This window comes from Chrysemys picta, chromosome 7 (assembly GCF_011386835.1).
Source record: "Chrysemys picta bellii isolate R12L10 chromosome 7, ASM1138683v2, whole genome shotgun sequence".
NCBI classification, from domain to species: domain Eukaryota; kingdom Metazoa; phylum Chordata; order Testudines; family Emydidae; genus Chrysemys; species Chrysemys picta.
The window spans coordinates 39,837,739-39,864,361 of record NC_088797.1 but is presented as its reverse complement, the minus strand read 5'-3'; the positions used below and the strand labels follow the sequence as shown (position 1 = coordinate 39,864,361).

The 26,623-nt window shown below is 48.4% G+C and overlaps 2 long non-coding RNA genes across 2 annotated transcripts; both read left to right on the top strand.

Annotated features, from left to right (window-relative positions):
- The first annotated feature begins 382 nt into the window (after window positions 1-382).
- Window positions 383-4,046, top strand: LOC122172694 (uncharacterized). Its single transcript, XR_006173219.2, has 3 exons — window positions 383-1,685; window positions 2,268-2,444; window positions 2,892-4,046. It is a non-coding gene; the product is annotated as an uncharacterized LOC122172694 (long non-coding RNA).
- Window positions 4,047-19,909: 15,863 nt separating this feature from the next.
- On the top strand, window positions 19,910-23,751 carry LOC101943548 (uncharacterized). Its single transcript, XR_257248.4, has 4 exons — window positions 19,910-20,138; window positions 22,780-22,856; window positions 23,069-23,128; window positions 23,623-23,751. It is a non-coding gene; the product is annotated as an uncharacterized LOC101943548 (long non-coding RNA).
- The last annotated feature ends 2,872 nt before the right edge of the window (window positions 23,752-26,623 follow it).

Sequence of the window (26,623 nt, the reverse complement as noted above, 5' to 3'; positions counted from 1 at the left end):
GGAAGGGGGAACTGCCAGCTCCTCTGAAGACCCCAATAAACACTTGTAAGGAGAATAGTCCTTAAGATTCATTGCCTCTGAGTAATGTCATGTCTCATCCCTGATCAGATGGAGTTTTCACTCTTCGGGACCAAGGGCAACAGCAGGAGCCCTGTTCCCCAATTTGGTTTGAAATTTATGCTGACGAAACAAGAGAAATTGTATTATATGATGGAAGGAAGTTGGATTAACATTGATCTTACTAGAAGGTGGGAACATGTAGTTTATGGCCTATGGAAAGACAGGAGTGACAGGAGAGAACGGCTCTACTGATGTTAATGTTTCTTTCAATTCATATTATTTTAGAATGAGTGCTCCATCATGGGCCAATTTAATTGGTGATCCTTCTTTGCCTGCCCCATACTCTGAGTCTCAGCTCTTCATTTTTTATGAAGCTTTCCTCGAACAGAGTGCATCCGCTGCCCCAGAATGAGTATTCAGATTCCTTCACTTCTTTCTGTGTGTGTATATTGAGGAAATGTGTGGACATGTCTGTGCAGCGATTTGGGAACAAACATGCAATCCAGTTGCACCATTCTAAAAAGGTAAACACAAGACAAGAAATTCTCTGCAGTCATTGTAAGGAAGAACCAAATTCTCTCTCACCCTGGGCACTTTCTGACCAACAACCAGCTCCAACCATTCCTTCTCATATTAACATTCTCTTGCAATGCAAATAGACCTTTCCCAATCTCCTGACTTCACCCTGCTACTATCTAGTTAGTGATTGTCATATTCTCCCATATCACTGCACTTCAGTGCAAGGGAAAACTCTAAATAACATTTTTTGGACACTGACTCAAAGACTCAATTACTCCTATGGCAGAGAAGTTTTGCTGGAACTCAGAACTGCCCTGTTCCTTAGTATCCAGAATCCCATGGCCTGGCATCTACAACTCTGGCTATGTCCCCACTGAAATTAGAAACCAATGGCTGGCCCATACCAGCTAACTCGGGCTCACGAGGCTCAGGATAAGGGGCAGATTAATTGCAGCATAGACATATGTGTTTGGGCTGCAGTCCAAGCCCTGAGACTCTCTCATTTTGCATTGTCCTAGAGCCCAAGCTCCAGTGTCAACTCAAATGTCCAAAATGCAATTAAACAACCCCTTAGTTCAAGACCCTCAATCCTGAATCACCTTGCATAGGCCATAGTCGCAGGTGCCTAATTTCAGTGTAAACATATCCTCTGATCATTTGGGGATTCAGAGTCAGATATTTATTTTGAACTACTTCTTCGGATAGATCATGATAACTCTGATGTCCCATGGAGTGATACAAACACTTATTTAGATAAAGAGGCTTTGGTTGTTCCACTCCCCACAATCATTTTTCTTCTTTCTACAGACCTACCCAGGACTGAAAGGCTTTGAACTATGGATTTTATTAAAAGTCAGAGAAAAGAAGGTGAGATTTAAAGAGATTGTAATAGCAGAGGTGGATTCAGCTCTGCATTAACAGAGACTGTTATGGGCAAACTGGGGACAAGTGGAATTGAAAATTGTTCAGCTGCTAATAATATTTGTATTTATTTTTCTTACCTTAGGACACTTTGTACATTATATGACAGCTCTGATGCTCACATTCAGTCATTGGCCCCATAAAGTTTTGGCTGGTCATGTAACCCAATCCCCTCTACCTCTTCAGTGAGTATTCAAGTTCTCCTTAATTCCAGCTTGTGCATACATTAAGGATGGTGTGTGGGAGAGGCTCTGTAAGGACTCAAATGCATGTAAGGAATAGTGCTGCCACCTTCCTGAAAATGCAGGACAGTTCTCTCATTCCGGGCATTGTAAGAAAGCTCCACCTTCTCTCTCTCACCTTGGGCACTGTCTGACCACTAAATAGTCCCAGCAATGACTCCACATCTTAACATCTATAATTAGTGAGAATTGTCTTATCCTTCCCCTCATTTATATAGTTCCAATGGTGCTTTACAGAGAAGGATGGAGGCAAGATCCCTGCTTGGAAACCCTACAATCCCTGTAGACAATGAACTGGTGAAAAATGTAAAGCCCATTATTCCCCTCCCTATAGTTCTTTGTCTGCTATTCCTGCCTCCTCAACCACAGCAAAGAGTCTTCTATTTATTGCCTCCTTTTAAGGAACATGCTTTTTATTAGGGAAAGAAGGCAAATTGAGACAGATATAAGTCAAATACAGATTGGCAAAGTGTGAAAAGGGGAATAGATCTTCAGCGGCTGATGTTTCAACTCTTTTCCTTTAAGGCTGAGCTTTCCACCATCAGCCATTGAACCATCACTGGCAGCTGAAGATCCTTATTTTACCAAGACCAACCTCATATTTTGGACTGGGGCTTTCCTGAATGACAACTGACCATCATCTTCCCCGCAGTGACTATTCAGAGTCTCAGCCATTCTTCTCTGAGTGTACCTCAAAAACAGGTTTTCTATTTGTCAATTTGTACAGGGCTTTGGGTGCTGAAAACGAAAATTCAGAACTAGAGCCTACAGCCATTCTAAGTAAGCACAAAACTCTGACTCTCTCAAGGCACAGTCTGACCTATGGCCATATCTAACAAATCTCGCGCAATGGAACTTGTCCTTTGCCAGCCTGCTGGCGCTGACTTATTAATACATATGCAACGTTTATGCAGAGTTCCTTATTCCTTGACTATGGCCAGAGGTAATGCCTCCTTTCATTTATTGTAAATTGTGGAAATACTACACAGGTTTTGGGGGTTGAGATTAGTATTATTTTCAGAAATATTGTGGGGCCCAGACAAGTTCTTCACATCCCTTCGACTTATTGACACTGTCAGATCAGTACCAGTTCATCTGTTCCTTTCATTGAACAGCGCAGTTCTAAAGAGTGTGTCTGCCTTCTTCTAGTTCCCTTGAAGGAGAGAAGACACCAGTGATAGAATCCAGAACCTCATCAATGGTAATCAGGAAACAACACAAACACTATAACAGAAAAGTACTGCTCCCCAGATCACAGGTAAGAGTAAGATCAGTTTCAGAAAACTCTCTCCTTTTGTTCACAACCAACTCCTCTCTTCTACGTTAGCAATATAAGACTCAGCTTCCATCACCCAGAGAACATCCCCCCTCCACATCCTCCCTACACATTTTCCCCAGTCCCAATGATGCTCATATGAACTTACTTGATATTCTGAAGGATTTGTCAATATCTCCTGTGATTGCTGAAAAAATGAGTTTTTGTAAGCTCTCACAAGAGCATGTGGAAAACTAAACTGGAAATGTTGAGGTGCTTTTTTAGGTTCCATGTTTGTCCAAAATGGAATATTCATCAAGCTGGAAAGAATATCTGGAAATGCCATCTGGTTCCAGCCTCATCTCCAGGAAACAAGTCCTAGGTGACATCATATTTGGCAAATTATCCATGGGGAACATCTCCTAAAAGACCACATACAATCAGCCATAGTTTCATCTATTGGAAACATCTCCTACGAGATCTTGTACCGTTGGGATGCATGTCCATCAGGAGAAATCTCTCCTGTGAGACCTCATATAATCAACTGCAATATCATCTACTGAAATGTTACATACCCCTGTTCTCCTCTCAACTTCCTAGATTAAGGACTGTCTTCTGTTTTGTACTGTACTTAGCACACCATTGTATATAATAACTCATTTACTACTTTCTCTAGTGTTTCTCTGTTTTCTTTCTACTGCTGGAGAATCTTTATGTGATCTCTCTCAACAGGATGGTGCTGAACCTGTAAGAATGCATGAGTTTTGGAAGCTGTTCTCTCTCTCCATTTTTCCATTACACTACAACTGTATAGCATTACAGTATGCTGGTTGAAGCTGGACCATCAGCAAAGCCATCTGCATTTTATTCCCTTTGGTTCTGCTCCTGCTGAACTGCTGCTAGCAATAAAGCCCAGAGAAGGAGCACAAATACGCCAACATGAGGTCATTGGTTATTGTGCAAAATGATGGCCATTCTTAACAGTTATAAACCCTGGTATGTGAGGAGCAGGAATGGAAGGTACACAGAATCGTGGCAGCGAGGAGATGGTGGAGATGCAGGGAATCCCTAAAATACAGGGGGATGGGAGGGTGGAACACAAGGATCTTGTGGGGAAATGGAGGGATGCAAGAAGCCCTGTTGTGTGTGCAATGAGCTGGGCCTCTGCACACTTCAAACCATGTGAGGCCCTGGTAATTCTTAGCAGTTATAAACCTCAGACTACCATTCAGCTTCAAAGTGCCTCCCAAACATAAGCTAGTTAAACCTCACAACATACCTCAAAAACTCATACAGGAGAACTAAAACAAATAGTTATTTCCCCCACGGAGGCAAATACGCACACATGGCCTCTTGAGAGGTTCAGGGTGGGAACACGCAGGCTTCAGTTCTCTGAGGCAGAGCACAGGCTCAGCTCTGTGTTCTCAATGCATAGTGAGACAGCAAAAGACTAGTGTAAAAATTCAACTCTGCTCCCTAGAGCAGCACTCTGTTCACAGGAGACACAAGGAGCTGAATAAAGGAAACTGCAAGGCCAAAATACTCTCCAAATGATCATTGCTTTTGCTGCCTTCTTTACAAATAAGGGCTCGTTCTTCGAGTGCTTGCTCATATCGATTCCAATTAGGTGTGTGCGTGCGCCGCGTGCACGATTGTCGGAGAATTTTCTACCCTAGCAACACCCGGTGGGTCGGCTGTGGAGCCCTCTGGAGTGACGCCTTCGTGGCACTGGATATATACCCCAGCCGATCCAGCGCCCCCTCAGTTCCTTCTTACCGCCAGTGACGGTCGTTGGAACTGTGGAGCGCAGCATAGCTGTTCTCCACTCTCCCTAGCTTTACTCGTTAGTTCTTGTAGATAGTTGTTGGTTATATTCTTTAGATTAATAGTTTGTTGTTAATAGTTTGTAGAGTAGTTATAAATAGTTATAAATAGTTAGCGGGGGTTAAGGGGGCTATTATCCCCCCTTTTCTCCCCCGGCGCGCAGCCGGGCTCATGCCCAAGGCTCCTGGCTTTAAGCCATGCGCGTCCTGAGCTAAGCCTATGCCTCACGTCTCTTGTCTGAAGTGTTTAGGGGAGTCTCATCAGACGGACAAGTGCAAGATCTGCAAGGCTTTCAGGCCCAGGACCAAAAAGGAGCGGGACTTTAGACTTAAGCAGCTCCTTATGGAGGCGGCACTTAGCCCAGATCCTCCTTCGGCACGCCAAGTCCCGGCACCAAGCGCCTCGGTGCACAGCGCCCCAGCGGCACCCTCCAGTACTGCACCGCGAGCTGACGCGGATAAGGCCCCACGGCACCGTCCTGCCTTGGCACCGCGTCCACCGCAAGCCCCTCGGCGCCTTTCCCTGTTTCCGGGGCATAAAAGACCCCACAAGACCCAGGATGCTGCCTTCCAACAGGCACCGGCTCCCCCCACACTGGTGGTAGAGCTGCGTCCGGCTTCGGAGCGCCAGAGGGTGCAGGCATCGTCCACACCATTTACTCCAGCACCGGGTGTAGGCCTGTTGAGTCTGGTGCGGATTGGCTCACCACCTCGTCCTGTGGTTGAGCCCTGTCTCCCTTCTACACCGGAGACTTTTGCAACGGCGAAAGACCTCACCGCCCTCACGAAGCCGGCGCAATCTCAACCCGCGGCACCGCATGCCCTTCGTACTGTGCAATCCAGGGGCAAGCCTGCCCTGATACGCCCTCCATCTCTGAGCGTGGACTCGCAGCACTGCTCCCAGTCTCGGAGCAGGTCCCGACGCCGCTTGCAGTCCTGGCACCAATCTCCATCTCGGCGCCGGTCGTACTCGCGGCCCAGATCTTCCTCCCGGCACCAGTCTACTTCTCGCCACCGACTTGATCATCGGTACCGGTCGGAGTCCAGACGCTGTTCCCGGCACCAGTATGAGCGCCGCTCCCGTTCGCGAGTCCGCTCCCGGCACCGAGTCTACAGACGGTCTTCGTCTTTGTGATCCAGATCTGGGTCCCGGTACCGGCATGGCTATCGGCACCATTCTCGATCCCGGTACCACTCACCAGCACCGCACAGAGACCGCTTGCCTGTGGACCGGCACCGCTCGGCACCGTACCAGGTGCTCGGTACCACCCTAGCCCTCAAGATTGGCGTCTCGCTCATCGGAAGGGGCTTCCCGATCAGCATACCTTGCTCAGGGTCAGGTTGCAGATGACTTCAGTCATTGGCAGGAGGGGGCAGAGGACCCTAGACAGGACCCTGCACATTGGTTTTTCTTGACCCCATGGGCATATCACCAAGCTCAAGGGGCTCCACCAACGGCCTCTTGCTCGGCACACTCTGAACCCAGGGTTCCTGAGGCCATCATCTCCTATCCTCCCCCAGGGGGCATGGAGGCTCCACTGCCGACACCCACGCAGGCCCCAGACCCCGGTGTAGGGGATCCTGCACATCAGGGACCCTTGGAGCCAGACCCTCATATGGATCCTTTACCCCCTGAGGCGTCCTCCTCATCCTCCCGAGATGAGGCGGTGGCAGGTACAACAGCCTCAGGCCCACCTCCAATAGACCTCCGTGCCCACCAAGACTTGTTGCGTAGGGTGGCACGGAACATGGACCTACAGGCTGAGGAGGTGGAGGACCCGGTGGTGAGCATCCTCTCACCTGATGCCCCCATCCCGGGTGGTGTTGCCCATTATTTGTACGATCCAGACTAACGCTAATGCCATGTGGCAAACCCCAGCCTCCATCCCTCCCACTGCCAGAGGTGTAGAGAGGAAGTACTTTGTCCCCTCTAAAGACCATGAATACCTCTATACACACTCTCCGCCGTGTTCACTGGTAGTCTCCTCAGTGAACGCAAGACAGCGTCATGGTCAGCAGGCGGCAACGCCCAAATCGAAGGACGCCAAATGCTTTGATTTGTTTGGATGCAAGGTTTACTCAGCGAGGGGTCTGCAGCGCAGAGCCACAAATCAACAGGCGCTCTTGAGTCGGTACAATTACAACTCATGGAATTCCATGGGTAAATTTAAAGAGTTGGTCCCTGTCATAACTATAAAGGGAAGGGTAACAGCCCTCCTGTGTACAAAACTATAAAATCCCTCCTGGCCAGAGACTCCAAAATCCTTTTACCTGTAAAGGGTTAAGAAGCTCAGATAACCTGGCTGACACCCGACCCAAAGGACCAATAAGGGGACAAGATACTTTCAAATCTTGGTGGGGGGAAGGCTTTTGTTTGTGCTCTTTGTTTTGGTGGGAGTTCGCTCTTGGGACTAAGAGGGACCAGACATCAATCCAGGCTCCCCAAATCTTTCTGAACAAGTCTCTCATATTTCAAACTTATAAGTAAACAGCCAGGCAAGGCGTGTTAGTTTTTATCTTTGTTTTCTCAACTTGTAAATGTACCTTTTACTAGGGTGTTTACCTCTGTTTGCTGTAACTTTGAACCTAAGGCTAGAAGGGGGTCCTCTGGGCTCTTTAAGTTTGATTACCCTGTAAAGTTATTTCCCATCCTGATTTTACAGAGATGATTTTTACCTTTTTCTTTAATTAAAAGCCTTCTTTTTAAGAACCTGATTGATTTTTCCTTCTTTTTAGATCCAAGGGGGTTGGATCTTGATCCACCAGGAGTTGGTGGGAGAAAGGAGGAGGGATGGTTAATTTCTCCTTGTTTTAAGATCCAAGGGGTTTGGATCTGTATTCACCAGGGAACTGGTGAAGAGTCTCTCAAGGCTAGACAGGGAAGGGAAATAGCACTTTGGGAGTAGTGGCAGCGGACCAGATCTAAGCTGGTAGTTAAGCTTAGAAGTTTCATGCAGGCCCCCACATTTGTACCCTAAAGTTCAGAGTGGGGAAGCAGCCTTGACAGTCCCCCAGGACTCAAGGGAAGAGTTCGGGGCCCTAGTGGAGGAAGGTAAAAAGGTGGCTAGGACCTCCTTGCAGGCTTCCCTCGACATAGCGGACTCGGCCACCAGGACACCAGTGTCTGGGATAGCCATGAGACGCGTCTCCTGGCTCCAGGTTTTGGGGTTACCGCCAGAACTGCAGCAGACCCTGCAAGATCTGCCGTTCGAGGGCCAGGAGTTGTTCTCGGACAAGATGGACTCTCGGTTGCAGAGCCTTAAGGACTCGAGAATCATCATGCGCTCCCTGGGGATGCATGTCCCAGGACCCCAGCGCAGGCCCTTTAGGCCACAAAGGTTCTACCCTCCTCCTCCTCATCCGAGACAGGACTTCCCCAGAAGGCGGGGACGAGGTGGTAAATGCAGGTCGACCGGCCCCCAACCCGGTCAGAACCAAGGCCCTCCTAGGCCACCTTCAGGACCTAGGCAAAACTTTTGAAGGTGCGCTTGAGGACGGCGTACTAGCCACTGGTACACCGCCCTCGACATGAAGGACGCATATTTTCATATAGCAATCTACCCCCCACACAGGCGCTTCCTTCGATTTCTAGTAAACAATGTGCACTACCAATTTGCCGTCCTTCCCTTCGGCTTGTCCGCAGCTCCGAGAGTGTTCACCAAATGCATGGCTGTCGTGGCAACATATCTTCGTCGACAAAGGATACAGGTGTTCCCGTATCTAGGCGGCGGCACCAGGGAGCAAGTTCAAGCTCACATCCAGATATTACTGCAAACATTCCACAACTTAGGCATTCTACTCAACAGAGAAAAGTCCACTCTGGAGCCAACCCAGAGAATAGAGTTTATCGGGGCAGTCTTAGACTCCAGACTCGCCCGAGCTCTTCTGCCAGACATTTGGTTTCACACCATCACAAACATCATCCAAGGACTCCAGGTCTTTCCAATCACCACAATAAGGACGTGCCTCGGCCTGTTGGGACACATGGCCTCTTGCACTTATGTAACCAGGCATGCCAGACTTCGGCTTCACCCACTTCAGGCCTGGGTATCGTCGGTGTACCGTCCTTATCGGGACAGCCTGAACATGGTGGTCATGATTCCGAACTCGGTCTTGACCTCTCTCACCTGTGGCTGGATCACAAGGCGATTTGCACAGGAGTGCCATTTCATGCGCCACAACCCTCCCTGCACCTGATCACGGACGCTTCATCCCTAGGTTGGGGCGCTCACCGCGGGGAGCACCATACCCAGGGCCTGTGGACCGCATCCCAACTAGCTCTGCACATCAATGTTCAAGAGTTGATGGCAGTGCGCCTAGCCTGTCAGGCAGTTCTCGGTCTCCTACATGGCCGTTGCATGTCAGTCCTCACAGACAACTCCATGGCCATGTCCTACATCAACAAGCAAGGAGGAGCCCGGTCGTCTCTCCTATGCCAAGAGGCCATTCGCCTGTGGGAGTTCTGCATTGCCCACTCGATACATCTCATGGCATCGTTCCTCCCTGGAGTCCAGAACACTCTGGCGGACCGTCTCAGCAGATCCTTCCCGATGCACGAGTGGTCAATTCGCCTGGATATCATCCATTCAATCTTCCAGAGGTGGGGATTTCCCCAGGTCAACCTGTTCGCCTCACGAGCCAACAGGAAGTGCCACGTGTTCTGCTCCCTCCAAGGGCGATCTCCGGGCTCCCTGTCGGACGCTTTCCTCCTATCGTGGAGAGACCAGCTCTTTCCCTCCATTCCCACTAGTCCACAGGGTACTGCTCAAGCTACGCAGAGACAAGGAACGTATGATTCTAGTCGCTCCAGCTTGGCCAAGACAGCACTGGTACACCACGCTTCTGGAGCTATTGGTACAAACTTCGATCACGCTTCCCTTGTGCCCAGACTTGATCTCTCAGGACCACGGCCGACTTTGTCACCTCGACCTGCAATCGCTCCACCTTACAGCGTGGATGCTCCATGGCTGAATCGGATAGAACTATGATGCTCACATCCAGTGCAACAGATTCTGCTGGGAAGTAGAAAGCCCTCTACACGGACCACTTACTTAGCCAAGTGGAAACGGTTCTCCTGTTGGTGCGAGCAGCAGGCCACGCCCCCCTTGCAGGCATCTATTCCTCTTATACTTGAATATCTCCTATCCCTAAAACAGCAGGGCTTGGCGATATCTTCGGTCAGGGTTCACCTGGCAGCTATCTTGGCGTTCCACCCAGGAGAACACGCTTCCTCGGTCTTCTCTAACCCAATGGTCATCAGATTCCTCAAGGGCTTAGACCGGCTATACCCACAGCAGTGCCAACCCGTTCTGGCGTGGGATCTTAACCTGGTTCTCTCCAAGCTCACGGGGCCCCCGTTCGAGCCATTGGCTACCTGCTCACTCCTTTACCTATCTTGGAAGACAGCCTTCCTTGTAGCCATCACTTCAGCAAGGCGTGTTTCTGAAATCAGGGCACTCACGTCTGAGCCTCCATACACAGTCTTCCATAAAGACAAAGTGCAGCTTTGCCCCTACCCTGCCTTTCTTCCCAAGGTGGTGTCAGCTTTTCATGTGAACCAAGATATATTCCTCCCGGTCTTCCATCCTAAGCCGGACGCCACCCGTCAAGACCAGCGTATGCACTCCTTGGACGTACGCAGGGCCCTTGCTTTCTATATTGAGCATACAAAACCGTTTAGGAAGACGACGCAACTCTTCATTGCAGTGGCCGACCGGATGAAAGGCTTACTGGTCTCCTCGCAACGTCTCTCCTCTTGGATCACGTCCTGCATTTGTGCTTGCTACGACCTGGCTGGTGCCCCGATGCCGCGCCTCACCGCCCGCTCCACGAGGGCCCAAGCCTCCTCGACTGCCTTCCTGGCTCATGTCCCGATCCAGGACATTTGTAGAGCGGAGGTTTGGTCATCGGTCCACACTTTTGCCACTCACTATGCGCTTGTACAGCAATCCAGAGATGATGCTGCATTCGGATCAGCGGTTTTGCACACAGCGATGTCTCACTCCGACCCCACCACCTAGGTAAGGCTTCGTAGTCACCTAATTGGAATCGATAAGAGAAAGCACTCGAAGAAGAAAAAACGGTTACTCACCTTTGTAACTGTTGTTCTTCGAGACGTGTTGTTCATATCCATTCCAAACCCGCCCCCCTTCCCCACTGTCAGAGTAGCCGGCAAGAAGGAACTGAGGGGGCACTGGGTCGGCTGGGGTATATATCCAGCGCCACGAAGGCGCCACTCCAGGGGGCTCCACAGCCGACCCACCGGGTGTTGCTAGGGTAGAAAATTCTCCGACGATCATGCACACGGCGCGCGCACACACCTAATTGGAATGGATATGAGCAACACATCTCGAAGAACAACAATTACAAAGGTGAGTAACCGTTTTTTACTTGTACTCCTGAATCAGCGACTTCCAGTCTTCACAAGAGTCGGATGTTAACTTGGGTTTCCTGCCCAAGATTTAATGTGGGTATTTACAAGCTGCTTTCTTGAATTTCCCCTCAACGTTTACAAACAAATCAGCTGCAGCAGCACAGTTCCCCCATATTGACAAAACATATTGGGAAATTAACATCTAATTCTTTTCTGCTCCTTTCTCCTACTCCTCCCCCTTCCCATAACAACGTGTGATATTTATGAAGCATCCACTCTAAACAGGAAAAACAACTCTTAGGAGGGTGACAGTAAAAACATTTCCTTCCTCCTTCAACCCATTAAACCATCAACATGCAGACTCCAAATATACGGTTTATTGATGACTCCTTTTTGGATGCAATCATCAGCAATGCGCCACCTGCGCATGTAGGCCCATGCGTCTTTCTAGAGCAGCTGACTGGACACATCAAGTCCTGTGCAAGAATCCCAGCTGTCTTATATGGTGCTACTCTACGTCAAATGCACGCCAATGAACACACACTCTTTGCCAAAAACACACATTAAACACACACTCTTTGCCAAAAAATCTCATTCCCAGCAACCAAAATCAATTCAACTGCCTCCCACCACTAAAAGAAAAAACAAATACCTCACTCCCATCGACCAATACCAATTCTATATTTCCTCCCCTCCTCAGCACACGCCAGAGACCAAAACCAATGCAATACCTCCCCTCTCAAAAAAACATATCGACTGTGAACAAATCCCATTTTTATTCTCCACATACCCACTGAAAGCTCCTCTTCATGGCCACGTTCTGGGCTACTTGAAACTCTTCACTGCTTCACCAGGTCTGAGGGAGCCATCACAGGCTTCTCACCCTGCTGCAGGGAGCCATCACAGGCTTGTCACAGCTACTGCTGCAGGGAGCATCCTGAACTCAGCCACCTGCCAGGCTCTTCAAATTCCCCATTCCCCATCAGGACTCAGTGGAGAGACAGGCAGCCCTTCACCACCACCCTCCTCAGGCTGCTGCAAAGATCCATTCTGCATACGGCTCAGGCAGCTTCACTCTCTGGCTCAAGCTCCCGCAGTGCATTCCGGGGTAATGTGAGGTGCTGGCATCATGAATGCAGAGCAGCTACTGTTGCTTCCCAGCAAGTCCCCTGGTTCTCTATGATTTTAAAAAAAAAACAGGACTCTCCTTCAATACACAGAGGAAAATTTTAAAGACAGACACAGGCATTGAGTGACAGGGGCCTGCCAAGAAATGTTCAAATAACCCTATGGGACAGTCCAGTCCTGGATCATTGGTGCATTGTGGCTTTGTTCACCCTCACCCAGTCAGCTGTCAGGTCATTGCTTTATGCAGTGTTGTAGCCTTCCCACATACAGGACTGCACCCAATCCCATTTTGAGGCAGATTTGGAAGAATCCCCACACACTTCCTGTTTTTTTCCTGTTCTCTGGCTCCGCTCCAGCTCCAGGCAAAAACCCTGCACCTCCACTGCTCCAGGCTCCTCCCCAAAGTCCTGTTTTTTAGAGTTGATAACTAGTATCAGTTCTGAAAAGTAAGTCCCTAACATTTGCCTCCTTTAGAAATATTTTGCTAATTGCCTAATGTTTCCTTGTCTCCTTCCCTTTGCTCTACACAATCCCCTAATACCACAAAGCTTCGCCTCTGGGTAACCTTTGAAACTGGCTTCTGCAAGGGCTGAGATAAGAAATTGTTCAAGCAATTAACATTTTTAGAAAACTCTGCTTGACTCTGCCTCCGCAAAGCCAATAGGGAAAGAGAGTGGATTGAGGATGGCCCACACTATAGCATTATCAGCCTGAAGATAAAAAATTATGATGAGTCAGGCTACACAAAATCATGAGATTGGCCAAAAATAATCATAAGTCTTTTTAAAAAGATTATTATATGTTTCTTTGATCGCTCTTGATTTTGTATCCCCCATGCCCATCCTGTGTGTGTGTGTGAGTGAGAGACAATTCCTGTTGCACACACTCCCAAATTTATTATTGCGGAGAACAGCGGATGTTAACTTGGAATTTTTTGATCTGAGCTGTTGTTCTAGGAGAAGTATTAAGCAAAATTATATGATGGGGTATGTTGTGGGACAAAGACTGAAAAGAATATATGTAATGGGGTTCACAGACATGAGGCTTTTCCTCTGGCAGTAAGAAGGGTTACCGAACACTCTTGTAATGTTTAATCAGGTTGAATAAAAGCTTGCTGGTTTTTCAAACCCACAAGTTGAAGGTGTTGTCAATCGGTGTGTAGCAGAGTCCACTCACTGAACGCAAGCAAGTGTGTGCATGCCTGCTGTTTTTCCCCCTCAATGTCTCTGCGCACAGTGCCTCCTGTCGGCCGCTGAGCTCATCAGGCAGGTCTTTGGTGACTCAGCCCTCTGGCCAAGTCTCACACAGTCCATATGTGAAACAAAACAAACCCCTTCTGGGGTATACTGTCCAACCAGGACTATCTCGCTGTCCTCAGTAATGTCCTGCAGCCCTCCATGGGCTCAGTCCATTAATAGTCCAACAGGGCCCATCACAGTACCGTCAGGTAGGGTCTGGCTACCTGGCAAAGGTTCCTACTGTGGGATGGAGTAGCACCCCAAGACTTCCTCCCTGCTGACACTTTGCCTTCTCTTAAGTCCTCAGTGACCCCAGCTCTCCAGCTGAGCCACTCCTCTTGAACTCAGCTCACGGACCCCAGCTCTCCCACTGAGTCAGTTTCAGTTCAGCCCCCTTCCGGGGTAACATAGTTCCAGATTGTAGTGATGCAGTGTGGCTCCCCACCGCCCTGGAGGGGGACGAGCCCATCCGGAGGCCCGAGTGGGCGGAGCTAGGGAGCTCTGTGCCCGCCCCTCAGAGGGTCAGATGGCGACCCAGAAATATAAAGGCTCACCCTCAGAGCTCAATAAGGCCCCAGCCACTGGAGAGGTCAGACGCCTCCAGCCTAGCCCGCAACTGGGAAAACCCTGCGGCCCAAGGCACCCGCTATCCGGAGGAGTGGCCGGGCCTGCCCTGCGCCCGCTATCCGAAGGAGTGGCCAAGCCTGCCCTGCGCCCGCTATCTGGAGGAGTGGCCAGGCCTACCCTGCGCCCGCTACCCAGAGGAATTGCTAGGCCTGCCGCTTGCCCATTACCCTGAGGAACCCATGATGCTGGACCCCCAGAGGACAACACCCTGACCCTGGTACTACCCGAGGGGGAGTCTGGAAGTAGCTCGGGGGCAGCTGACCCTAGTCTGGATGCAGCACTGCCAGATCCCATGTCAGTGTGTTGTGGCCAGGATCCCCACTGACTAAGCAGCGGGTCTTCTGCCACTGCTAGGGCCCTGGGCTGGGATTCAGTGGAGTGGGAGGGCCTGCATCCTCCCTGCCACCCAACTTGTGGGTGGCAGTCTCCCCCTTTCCCAAGCCTGTGGAGGCTTGGGCCTACTGCTACTGCTCAGCCCTGCCTGAGGGCCTGAGCCCCTGACTCCTTGTTGCCCCGCCCTGACCTAGGGCTTGGGCTTGCTACTATTTGTACTGTTGTTGCTCAGCCCTGCCTGAGGGCCTGAGCTCCTGCCTCTGTACTGCCCTGCCCTGTCCTAGAGCCTGGGCTTGCTACTAATTGTACTTTGTTGCCCAGCCCTGCCGAAAGGCCTGAGCCCCTGACTTATTGTTGCCCCACTCCAGGGCCTAGGCCTATTTCTATTGTATGGTGGTTGCTCAACCCTGCCTGAGCACCAGACTCTGTGTTGCCCCGCCCTGACCCAGGGCCTGGGCTTACGGTGATTGTCCCAGTAACGCAAGGGCCGCTGAGGAAGACCTCGCGGCCGCTGAGGAAGACCTCGCGGCCGCTGAGGAAGACCCCGCGGCCAGACTAATTCCCCCGAACCTTAACTGTGTGTAGGGAGCCGGTATGGCTCCCTGCCGCCCCGGAGGGGGTTGAGCCCCGGCAAACCCATGTACACAGATACAGCACTTCCCTGGTCCTATTTAAACTCCCTTGTTCAGGGGCTTAGCCTCTTCCCCAGAGGCTGTTTTTGGGGGGCAACCCCATTCACTACCCCAGATCCCAACTTATCCCTATAAGTAGCACGCATGTACCACATTCCCTTTAACTAACTACATTTCCCTGGGCCACTTCCCCACAGCCCTTATTTTCTTTGAGCCCAGCAGCCAGTCAGCCACCCACCCAGCCAGAAGCACCTTCTTCACTCCCTAGTCCCTGCCCACTGAGCCCTGCTGCTCCTTTTATATGGTCCTGCTGGGCCCTGATTGGCTGCTTCCCTGCAGCCTCTTTCTAACTGGCTGCGTCCCACACAGCCACTCTAAGCAGCTTGGAGGACTCACACCCTGCCCCAGAAAAGGGCAGTAGAGGAAATAGGACCACGAGACCTCTAGCAGAGGGACTCCGGGGCTGGTACACCTGTCTGACAAAGAAAAGATCTGAAGGGTCCTTGGAGAGATAAACGTAGGAAAAGCAGCCAGGACCACCCCATATTTACAGGCAAATGATCCCTACATCTGCCCATCCTCTGCCCAACAATTAATTCTGGCCCCACAACATCCAAATCAATCCAGTTCCTCAAGTCCCCACATCAATTGGGGCACTGAGCAGTTCTGCCTGTCCCCCTCACACTCCATCAGTTCAGCCCCCCAGCCTGACCTCTGCTCCTCCTGGAGTTCTGCAACCCTCCCCCCACCACCACCCAGAAGCTTTGCGGGGCTACAGCAGGGTCCCCTCTCTCCCTTCCACTCTCTCTACCCATTCCTAGACTAGGGTCTGTGGAGGGGAGCGGAGGAGCTGTCTCATTCTCACAGGACCAGAGGTGGAGGAGGGAACGGATGTACCCTGAGCTACTGGACTTCTTCTGTTGCCCCTTTCCACCCACACTAAAATGGCTTCAGGATGCAAAGAAGAAGGGAAAGGGGAGAGATCTCTTCCTACAGCAGCTCTGATTTGTTGTTCTTTCCCAGCAGACCGAAGTGGGGCAGGCAGGAAGCCAGCTAGAGGGAGATTTCCCCAAGGGGTGGAGCTTCTTGTGTCATCACAGACTGGGATACACCCTCAGCTAAAATCCTGTCGCTCCCCCATCCCTCCAAAAATCACAATGCGTGCTGGCATCACTGTGAGCAGGAGCTTCAGAGCAGGCCTCAGGCTCCTTCCCCAGATTTCTGCCAGCCGGCAGGTCCCTCTGCAGCTCAGCTTCACAAGCCCCTTTGCAATTTTCTACTAGCTCAGAAGTAGATGAGAAGGTTACTCAACTTGTGCAGTAACTGAGGTTCTTCGAGATGCGTGTCCTTATGGGTGCTCCACTGTAGGCAGAGCATCCCAGCACCGCTGATCAGAGACTTTTGGTAGCAGTGTCTGGTCAGGATGTGCATGCGCAGTAGGCGCCTTGTGCCCCGCCCTTAGTTCCTTCTCTACTGCAAAGCTCCAATTTAGAACTCCAGAGTAGAGGGGAGGAGGGTGGGTAGTGAAGACTCTTGGGGCTGTGAATAATCCAAACGGTAGCTCTCTGTATTGGAAGTGGTGTTTGCCTACCTTGAAACGTAGGAATTGTCGGTGTGCTGGGTGTATAGTTATGTGAAAGTATGCGTCTTGCATAGGCGCCGACTCCGTGGGTGCCCCAGAGCTGGAGCACCCACGGAAAAATACTGGTGGGTGCTCAGCACCCACCGGCAGCTCCCCGCCCCACCCCCCCCTGCTCCAGCTTACCTCCACCTCCTCTGCAAGCATGCCGCCACATCCTGCTTCTCCCCCCTCCCTCCCAGCACTGCACTTGTGCCGCAAAACAGCTGATTTGCACGGAGGGAGGAGGGGAAACACGGCACACTGGGGGAAGAGGTGGGGCTGGGACAGGGATTTGGGGAAGGGATCCAATAGGGGCAGGGAGGGGGTAGAGTTAGGGTGGGGACTTTGGGGATGGGGTTGGAATGGGGGCAGGGCCAGGGGTGGGGAAAGGGTGGAGTCGGGGTGGGGGGCGCAGGCACCCACTGCCACCGGAGAAAGTTGGCACCTATGGCATCTTGTAGGTCGAGGGCTGAAAACTAGTCCCCTTCCTCCAGTGCAGGGATTATTGACATTAGCGTGGCGATTTTTAATTTGTGGGTGAGAACGAATGTGTTGAGTTTCCTGAGATTGGGGATGAGTCTCCATCCCCCGTTTTTTTTTTTTGTGTTAGAAAGTAGTGGGAGTAGAACTGTTTCCCTCTGTGTTCTGTTGGAACCTGTTCTACGGCACCTATTTGGACGAGATGTTTCACTTCTTGTATCAAGAGGTGCTCATGAGAAGGGTCCCTGAAGAGGGACGCGGAAGGGGAGTGGGTAGTGGGGATGGAGGTAAAGGCGATGGTATATCCAGATCTTATTTCCAGTACCCAGCTGTCCATCATAATGGCTGCCCACACTCAGTAGAATGGTCGAAGACAATAGCCAAAGATTTGGGTATGGGATGTAATTTGCACTGGAAGTTGTGGTGGTCAATGTCTTTAGATCTTGCCACCGAGCACACATTTGTCAAATGGACATTGCTGTTGTCCTTAATTTGGGTTGTCCCAGTTCCTGTTATATGGTTGGAATCTTGTTGGGTGGTGGTGGGGGGGGGGGTTATATTCCTTGTGTACATAGTTGCCTGGGAGTCTTTTAGTGAGTGCAAGACGTCATCAGCTTTTGCTGAAAATAATTTTTCTGTAGCAAAAGGGAAGTCTTCAATCAAAAGTAGAAGTTCTCTGGATATGCCCGATGCTTGTAGCCAGGAGGCTCTCCTCATTACTATGGCCGTAGCTGTTGTACAGGCTGCTGTGTCAGCAGTGTCTAGTGCAGCTTGTAATGCTGTTCTTGTTATTAGTTGGTCCTCTGCCACTATTGCTTGGAACTGTTCCTTCCTTTCCTCAGATATGAGGTAGGAATTAATTCATTTTTTGCTAGTTATCATGATTGTATGTCGCCAGCAGTGCTGTATAATTAGCCATTCGGAATTGGAGGGTCACAGACGAATATACCTTTCAGCCAAAGAGCTCTAATTTCTTGGCATCTTTGTCATGGGGTGTACTCTTGAATTGGGGTTGTTTATCCTTCTGATTTACAGTGTCCACCACCAATGAATTTGGTTGAGGGTGGGAGAATAGGAAGTTCACTCCTTTATTGGGAACATAATACTTTCTGTCGGCCTCTTACTCGTTGGTGGTATGGTAGCTAGAGTTTGCCAGATTGCGTCTCCTGGTTCCAACAGTGTGGCATTCACCGGGAGTGCTATTTTAGTTGTGGATGTAGGGTGGAATATCTTTAGTAGCTGATGTTGATTCTCCGTCACCTCTTCCAGTGTGGTATTTTGGCTTTGGGCCACTCTCTTAAACAATTCTTGGAATTGTTTCTGGCAATGAAGAGGAGTTGTGGTCCGGTGACATTTCTTATGTTTCATCCAACTCCTCTATAGTTTCCTCAGGAGCCTGTGATGGTTCTGTGGCTGTCTCTGCAAGTGGTTGTATTTGCTTCTTTTGAGGGACACGGATCCCTTGCATTTGCACTTTGTACGTTACTCATGGGTCCCAATGTGTCCATTGCAGTGGGAATGGAAGGGGGGGGCACATCCATGGGTTGGTCAACCATGGAGGCATATCTCTGCTCGGACGTGTTTTGGTATTAGTAAGTGGCGGTTGAGGTTCAGCACCGGAGGGGGAGGAGTGACCTGAGTAGAATACTCCCTCCTCGATATCTTCTTCCTCCTCGCTAGAGAAGTGTGGCACAGACTTTGGGTCTTGGTTTATCACTGCCAAGGGCACCAGCGAGTCATCGGTATCAAGTATAGAGGACCCTGGTGTTGATGTTATTGGTCCGATCAGGGCCGGGGTCATTGGTGCCGTATACGTCTGTTAGGGGACTTGCCTCATTACTGACCTCTTGTGTATCACTTTAGTCAGTGCCAATGTGGCTGATTTAGCCTTTGCTGGTAACTGCTCCGATGGAGTCTGTACTGGGGGTGGCATCACCGGTTTAGGTATTGTCAGCACCGGGTCTTTCCTTGGGGTTGACAGAGGAGGAGACAGTCTTATGCCTTCCACTCGACTCCCTCTCTTTATTGTTCGCGCTCGCAATGCAGCCGGTGCTGAATGTGCCCAGAGCATTGACTGTGCTAATCCTGCTGGCCGTCGGCATGGAGAGTAATGATCTCACCAGAGACCATTTTCTCTTTAATGGCTCCCTCTGCGAGGGTGAGGCATCCCTTTTCCTCGATTTTTCTGGAGGTTAGGGTGCTTCCCCTGTCCAGGGAGGCAGTTCCTGGAGTTTTTTCTCCCTGGTCCTTATTGTTGTCCAATGGAGGAGTAAGGGATTTCTCCATCAAAATCATTTTTAGTCTCAGGAACCTTGTCTCTCCTTGCTCTGGCTTTGAGATTGTTGCAGTGTGCGCATCTCTGAGGGACATGCATCTCTCCTAAACAACGGACGCATTGTGAGTGTCTGTCTGAGACAGTCATCACTTTCTTGCACAAAGTGCATCTTTTGAATCCAGGCGAGCCTAGCATTATTTTACTACATTTTAACTATTTATAAAAACAAAGGGGGACATGATCTCTCCACTTTGGGGGGGGGGGAGGTTACTAATTTGAAAACTAAAACTTAAGATGAAATCTACACTATCTACTACACATAGCTACTTATTAACTAACTCTACTATCTAATTATTTTGTTTTCTCTCTCTTTCAGACATCACTCATGGAGCTCCATCTACAGCTGAGGATGGTTGAGAAGGGACTGAGGGGGGCCGGGACGCACGAGCGCTAATGGCGACACAAGGCACCTACTACGCATGCACGTCCTGACCAGACATTGCTACCAAAAGTCTCCAATGAATGGCGCCAGGACACACCACCTACCGTGGAGCACCCACAGGGACAGCAGTCAAAGAAGAACTGTCAGTTCAGTACACTGAACCAGTCAGGTTGGTTCTAGGGGTGGGCAAGCAGGGCGGTTGTCCTGGGTACTAACTACCAGGGAGCGCTGAACTACTGTGCCACTCAGCTTTTGTTTCCATCAAAACAGCACAGGCTGCTCCTGGAACCAGCTGTGCTGCTAATAGCTTTATAACCCCCTGATCTGCTCAAATCCCATGGCTGCTCCAAACTCTGTTTACCTCATACACTCTTCTCAAGCCACATGCCCAATGCACCATCTAACACGCAGGGCTGGCGAGAGGTGTATGTTAAGAATTTCTAAGATAACTACCATGAGAAAAAGTAAAAACCTCCTGGATGAATGAACTGATTTGTTGCTGTAGAGGGGCTTTCCCTGGTGATGTAAATCAATACAATCCCCCACAGCCCAACCCAGGTGCCCAAAACCAGTCCAACCTCCCTGCCTAATGCACCCCAGTGACCAAAACTAATTCAGCTCCCCCAAAAAATGCACCACAGTGACCAAATCAATTTACTGGTCTCATAATTGGGCCTACAAATTTACCCTACTTGTGAATTCAAGTGTAAGCAGTGAGTGATTGTTGATAAAATGTCACCATAACCTATCACAATAACTGTTGATGGGAAAAGGTGCAAAACGGAGACAAAAACACTGGATTAGTTAAAACAAAAGGGCCTACTGACATAATTCAAGAACTCTGTTAAGACCATGGTTGGTAAACAAGAGAAGGGCAGGACCAGAAATTGATGGACCAAAATCGGTGTGGCAGAAATTAGGCCTAATTAATGAACATAATAATGAGGGGATGGGCTCTTCCGTCGCTCACCCACTTTTCTGGTACTTTGGGGGGAAATATGGGAGGTGTGGAAGTGAAACAAAGGGAAATGCTGCCTGACTGAAGGACAAGAGAAGGGGGAAGGAAGGAAGGAACTTCCCATCATGGCTGACACACCACAATCTCCTGGGGCCCCAGACCTTCTTCATCCTCATCCTGAGAAATCTCCTGAACAGACAGGAGGGTGGGTACTACAGCTGGAGATTCAGCAAGAATCCTCACTAAATTGGGTTCTGGTAGTTAGATTAGGGAGGCACAACTCTTGAGCTCTACCCTCACTTCAGGAATTGATTTGATGTGGTTTGGGGAAACGATTCACCTTCGTGGTACCTCACTTTATTCACTTTTAAAATAGGGATAACAGTAAGGATTTGAAAAGATGTTGTATAACTTATTATTTGGCATTTTGAGGTCCTTGAAAGCAAAGTGTAATGTTTGGCCTAATCCAAAACCAATTAAATTAAATGGAGACCCCTATTGACTACAGTGGACTTTCAGTCACTAACATTGTGCAGAAAATGTTATTCATATAAATAGAATGTGAATTCATATTTCATCCTAGGTAGATGATAGACTCCTGTTATTTTTATAGATACAGACTAACACGGCTACCCCCTGATATAAGTAACCGTGTCCTAGAGTCAATTCCCCTAAACCACTCAGTCCCCACATTATAATGATTCTGTAGGTTTAATAACATCAGTTCTGTTTCAAATCCTGTGATATTCAAAGACTCAGGGAAAAAATCATTTCCTGCTGTAAATAATTTAGGAATTTTATGGGCCCACACTAATCCTAGATTGAAATCCAGGTCATGGATTGTTGTGTGTCTGAATTTAGTAAAAATGGGGCTCACTATGTCCTTTATAAGGAAATAGCAGAGGCACCTGTTTCTACTATAAGGTGAGCTACCCTTTGCCACGATAACTAGATATTAACTTGTAATCTTGCCACACCCTCAATTGTGCCCACTCCCTGGTTTAGAGATTTCAGACATACTCATGAAGGGACCTAAAGCAGCTCCTAAATGGTCCTAGGGCAGCACCCTGTGTATTATCCAGTTTTGTGGTGCATGATGGCACATCTGGGAAAGGATTTGTCGGAGAGCATATACCGGAATGCAGCACCTAGGCTGCATATTATGATGTTTCTTTACATAACGGCTCTGGGAGAGTTAACAGTCATAGCAATGCAGATGAGTTATTTGGCTCTTGGTTGAAAATGCTGGCTTTTTATTTGTTTCATGATCACATTAACTTCATTGAAAAAGCAGCTGCTGTGTGGGGCAAAGAAGCAAAATGCATTTCCAAGGGCTCCCACCCTAATTTTGGACTTGTCCTGAAGGAACTACCAGAAAACTTCTTTGTCACACTTGCTCACTGGGGGGCTTCTGAAGGGAAGGCCTTTCCATCTTTCTGTTGAATGAGATAGAAACAGTTTGACTACATGCCCAGCTGCAGAAATCGCATCTTTCCTGGATAAATTCCTGTCCTGTGTCATTAATGAGGTGATTAATGATAATCACCTGGGAAAAATACGTCCAATGTCAATTATAATCCCCTCTTTGGCTAGTGATCAAAGGTTTGTACGTAGTGCCAATCACTGTAGCATCTATGTATTTTGCTCCTGCAGTAAATGGAGATGATAAAACAAGATGATAGTCATGATGAGAAACATGCCCTTTCCTGAGTAGTCTCCTTGCTCATCAGAATTGGGTGGAATTTAGAATATCATCCACTCTACCTGCCTCCCACCTTGCATAATTTAAGATTCTCTATTATATTAATCTACCATAAATTCATCTAAACCAGTGCTTCTCTATTATCCACAGACCATGAGAGGTAAACACAACCCTTTCTGATGGTTTGAAGAAATAAACTGAGAACAAAATCAAGGAGGATTGAGAAAGTACGTGAAAATGGAACGTTCTTACCAAATCTACAGCATTGAAAGGGAGAATACACTGATCTAACTCACTTATAAACACCTCCAATGATGGAACCTCAATTACTGCTCTAGGCAGTTTTTCCCCTTTGGCCAGAGCATTGCTATTTAACTTTCTAGTTATTTAAGTCTATCTATTTTTCTAATGCTTAGTGTAAATGTCTGTTTTTATCCAGTTATAGTCAGAGCACTTATTGGAAGATGATGAACTACATGAAGTCAGTGCTGGTTTCTTGGTAAGAAAACAGTTTTGTATTACACATACTGTACAGTGAGCGCGCGGGAGGCGGGGGGTTTGAACCACATAGTTAAGCCAAAAAGCTTCAGAATGGCACATAGGCTGTCAACTTCACAGATAACCCTGTAGGCAACTTATCATGTCTCCTTCATAATCTCTTGACTGTTGTGTGGCTGAATGTCTGGGTTCTTCTTAGAGATCCCATTCCTCAATATTCTTTTTCTAAGTACCGCAAAGACTCATGAAGCTACTATGTTCAATGGGCTTTCCAGTTCAATATTGGAGTCAGCAATGCTTTAGCTCCTCTACTGCTCACTGTCTTAAACCACTGTCCCTAAATTGCTTTGGTTATTGATAAAACATTATTATCAGGAACTCATTGGGATATTGAACAGCATAACAAACATATTGTGTATTGCCACCCTACATGGATAGGCAATGACTCCACCCAGTGCCCCACCCTCTGCTACTATTTTGTTCTATTTCATTTAGGATGAAGGCTCCATTGAATGCCGGACCACGTGTCCGCAGCCAATTTGTCGCATCCCTCTGGCCCCTCACATACTTCTTCATCCCAGGTGAAGGCTCCTTATCTGTCACAAAGCCACGTCATTCCTCATCCAGCAGGTAATTCTGAGATCACCTTCCTCCTCACCTGAGAGTACAGCATTTCAGTGAGTGCGGGTGTGGAGCTGAACTCCCACCATTCAGCAAGTGTGGATGCAGTCATTGAAAAACACTTCCACAGCCAGAGGTCTGTGTCCTGCCTAGACCCCAGTCAACTCTGGGTTTAAAATACTCTTGGAGTGCTCAGGCCCTCAGCCTTGGACCCACTTTTCTAGGTGACGAGGCTTTTCTTCATAGAGGAAAACAGAAGGGCATTAGGGACAGAAAATGAATTAATCACCTCGCTAGTGTGATGACAGCTTCACTTTCTGTATTTCACTGGAGACTGTAGGGCAGGCTCAGGGTAAGGACAACTACTATGATGATAGTGTCTTTATAAAGGCATTTCTACTGTCTGGTGTTGGGAAGGGGGAACTGCCAGCTCCTCTGAAGACCCCAATAATCACTTGTAAGGAGAAGATTCCTTGTCTCTGAGTAATGTCATGTCTCGTCCCTGATCAGATGGTGTTTTCTCCCTTAAGGACCAAGGGCAACAGCAGGAGCCCTGTTCCCCAACCTGATTTGAAATTTATGCTGATGAAACAAGAGAGATTTTAATATATGATGGAAGGAGTTGGATTAACATTGATCTTCCTGGAAGGTGAGATCATAAAGTGTTAATGTAGATTATGGCCTATAGGGAGATAGGAGCAACAAGAGAGAATGGCTCTACTGATGCTAATGTTTCTTTCAATTCATATTTTAGGATGAGTGCTCCATCATAAGCCAATTTAACTGGTGATCCTCTTTTGCTTGCCCCTGTACTACCAAGGCTCAGCTCTTCATTCTTTATGAAGCTTTCCTCGAACAGAGTGCACCTGCTGCCCCAGAGTTAGTATTGGGATTCCTTCACTTTCTTCCTCTGTGTGTATACTGAGGAGGTGTGGGGACATGTCAGTGTAGAGATTTGGAACAAACATGCAATCCAGTTGCCACCATTCCAAAAAGATAAACAGAAGACAAGATTCTCTGCAGTTATTGTAAGGAAGAACCAAATTCTCTCGTTCCACTGGGCTCTTTCTAACCAACAACCAGCTCCAACCATTCCTTCTCATGTTAACGTTCTCTTACAATGCAAATAGACCTTTCCCAACCTCCTGACTTCACCCTGCTACTATCTAGTTAGTGATTGTCATATTCTCCCATATCACTGCACTTCAGTGGAGGAGAAATGTCTAACATTTTTTGCACAAAGAATGAGGAGTACTTTTGGCACCTTAGAGACTAACAAATTTATTTGAGCATAAGCTTTTGTGGGCTAAAACCCACTTCATTGGATGCATGATTCAAAGACTCAATCACTGCTGTGGCAGAGGAGTTTTAGCTGGAAGTCAGAGTTGCCCTGTTGCTTATTATTCAGAATCCCAGGGCCTGGAATCTGCCACTCTGGCTATGTGCACAATGAAACCAGTGAATGGCCTATGCCCGCTGATTCGGGCTTGTGAGGCTCAGAATAAGGGGCTGACTAATAGCAGCATAGACATATGTACTTAGGCTGCAGTCCAAGCCCAGAGACCCTTTGACTTTGTATGGTCTTAGAGCCTAAGTTCTAATCTGAGCCCGAATGTCTACAATGCAATTAAACAGCCCCTTAGCCTGAGCTCCATGAGCCTGAGTCAGCTGGTGCAAGCCACAGCCGTGGGTGTCTAATTGCACTATAAACATATCCTGGGATTCGGAGTAAGATATTTATTTTCCTCTACTTGTTTGGATAGATCATGATAACTCTGTCCCAGGGAGTGATACAAACAAATATTTGGATACAAAGGTTTTTGTGGCTCCCCTCCCCACAATTAGCTTTCTTTCTACTGCCTCAACCAGGACTGAAAGGATTTTATTAGAAGTCCAAGGCACGGAGTGGGGATTTAAAGAGATTGTAATTGCAGAGATGGATTTAGCTGTGCATTAACAAGGACCATTATGGCACATTGGGGACAAGTGGAAGTGAGAATTGTTCAGCTGCTAATTGTATTTTTTTTCTTATTTTAGGACCCATTGTACATTGTATGACAACTCTGATGCTCACATTCAATCATTGGCCCCATAAAGTTTGGCCTGGCCATGAAATCATAATCCCCTTTCCCTCTTCAGTGAGTATTCAAGTTCTCTTTAATACTAGCTTGTGCATACATTAAGGATGGTGTGTGGGAGAGGCTCTGTAAGAACTCAAATGCATGTAAGGAATAGTGCTGCCACCTTCCTGAAAATGCAGGACAGTTCTCTCATTCCGGGCATTGTAAGAAAGCTCCACCTTCTCTCTCTCACCTTGGGCACTGTCTGACCACTAAATAGTCCCAGCAATGACTCCACATCTTAACATCTATAATTAGTGAAAATTGTCTTACTCTTCCCCCTCATTTATATAGTTCCAATGGTGCTTTACAGAGAAGGATCGAGGCAAGATCCCTGCTTGGAGACTCTACAATCTCTGCAGACAATGAACTGGTGAAAAATGTAAAGCCCATTATTCCCCTCCCTATAGTTCTTTGTCTGCTATTCCTGCCTCCTCAACCACAGCAAAGAGTCTTCTATTTATTGCCTTCTTTTAAGGAACACCCTTTTTATTAGGGAAAGAAGGAAAATTGAGACACATGTAAGTCAAATACAGATTGGCAAAGCTGAAAAGGGGAATAAATCTTCAGCGGCTGATGTTTCAACTCTTCTTTCCTTTAAGGCTGAGCTCTCCACCATCAGCCATTGAACCATCACTGGCAGCTGAAGATCCTTATTTTACAAAGACCAACCTCATATTTTGGACTGGGGCTTTCCTGAATGACAACTGACCATCTTCCCCGCAGTGACTATTCAGAGTCTCAGCCATTCTTCT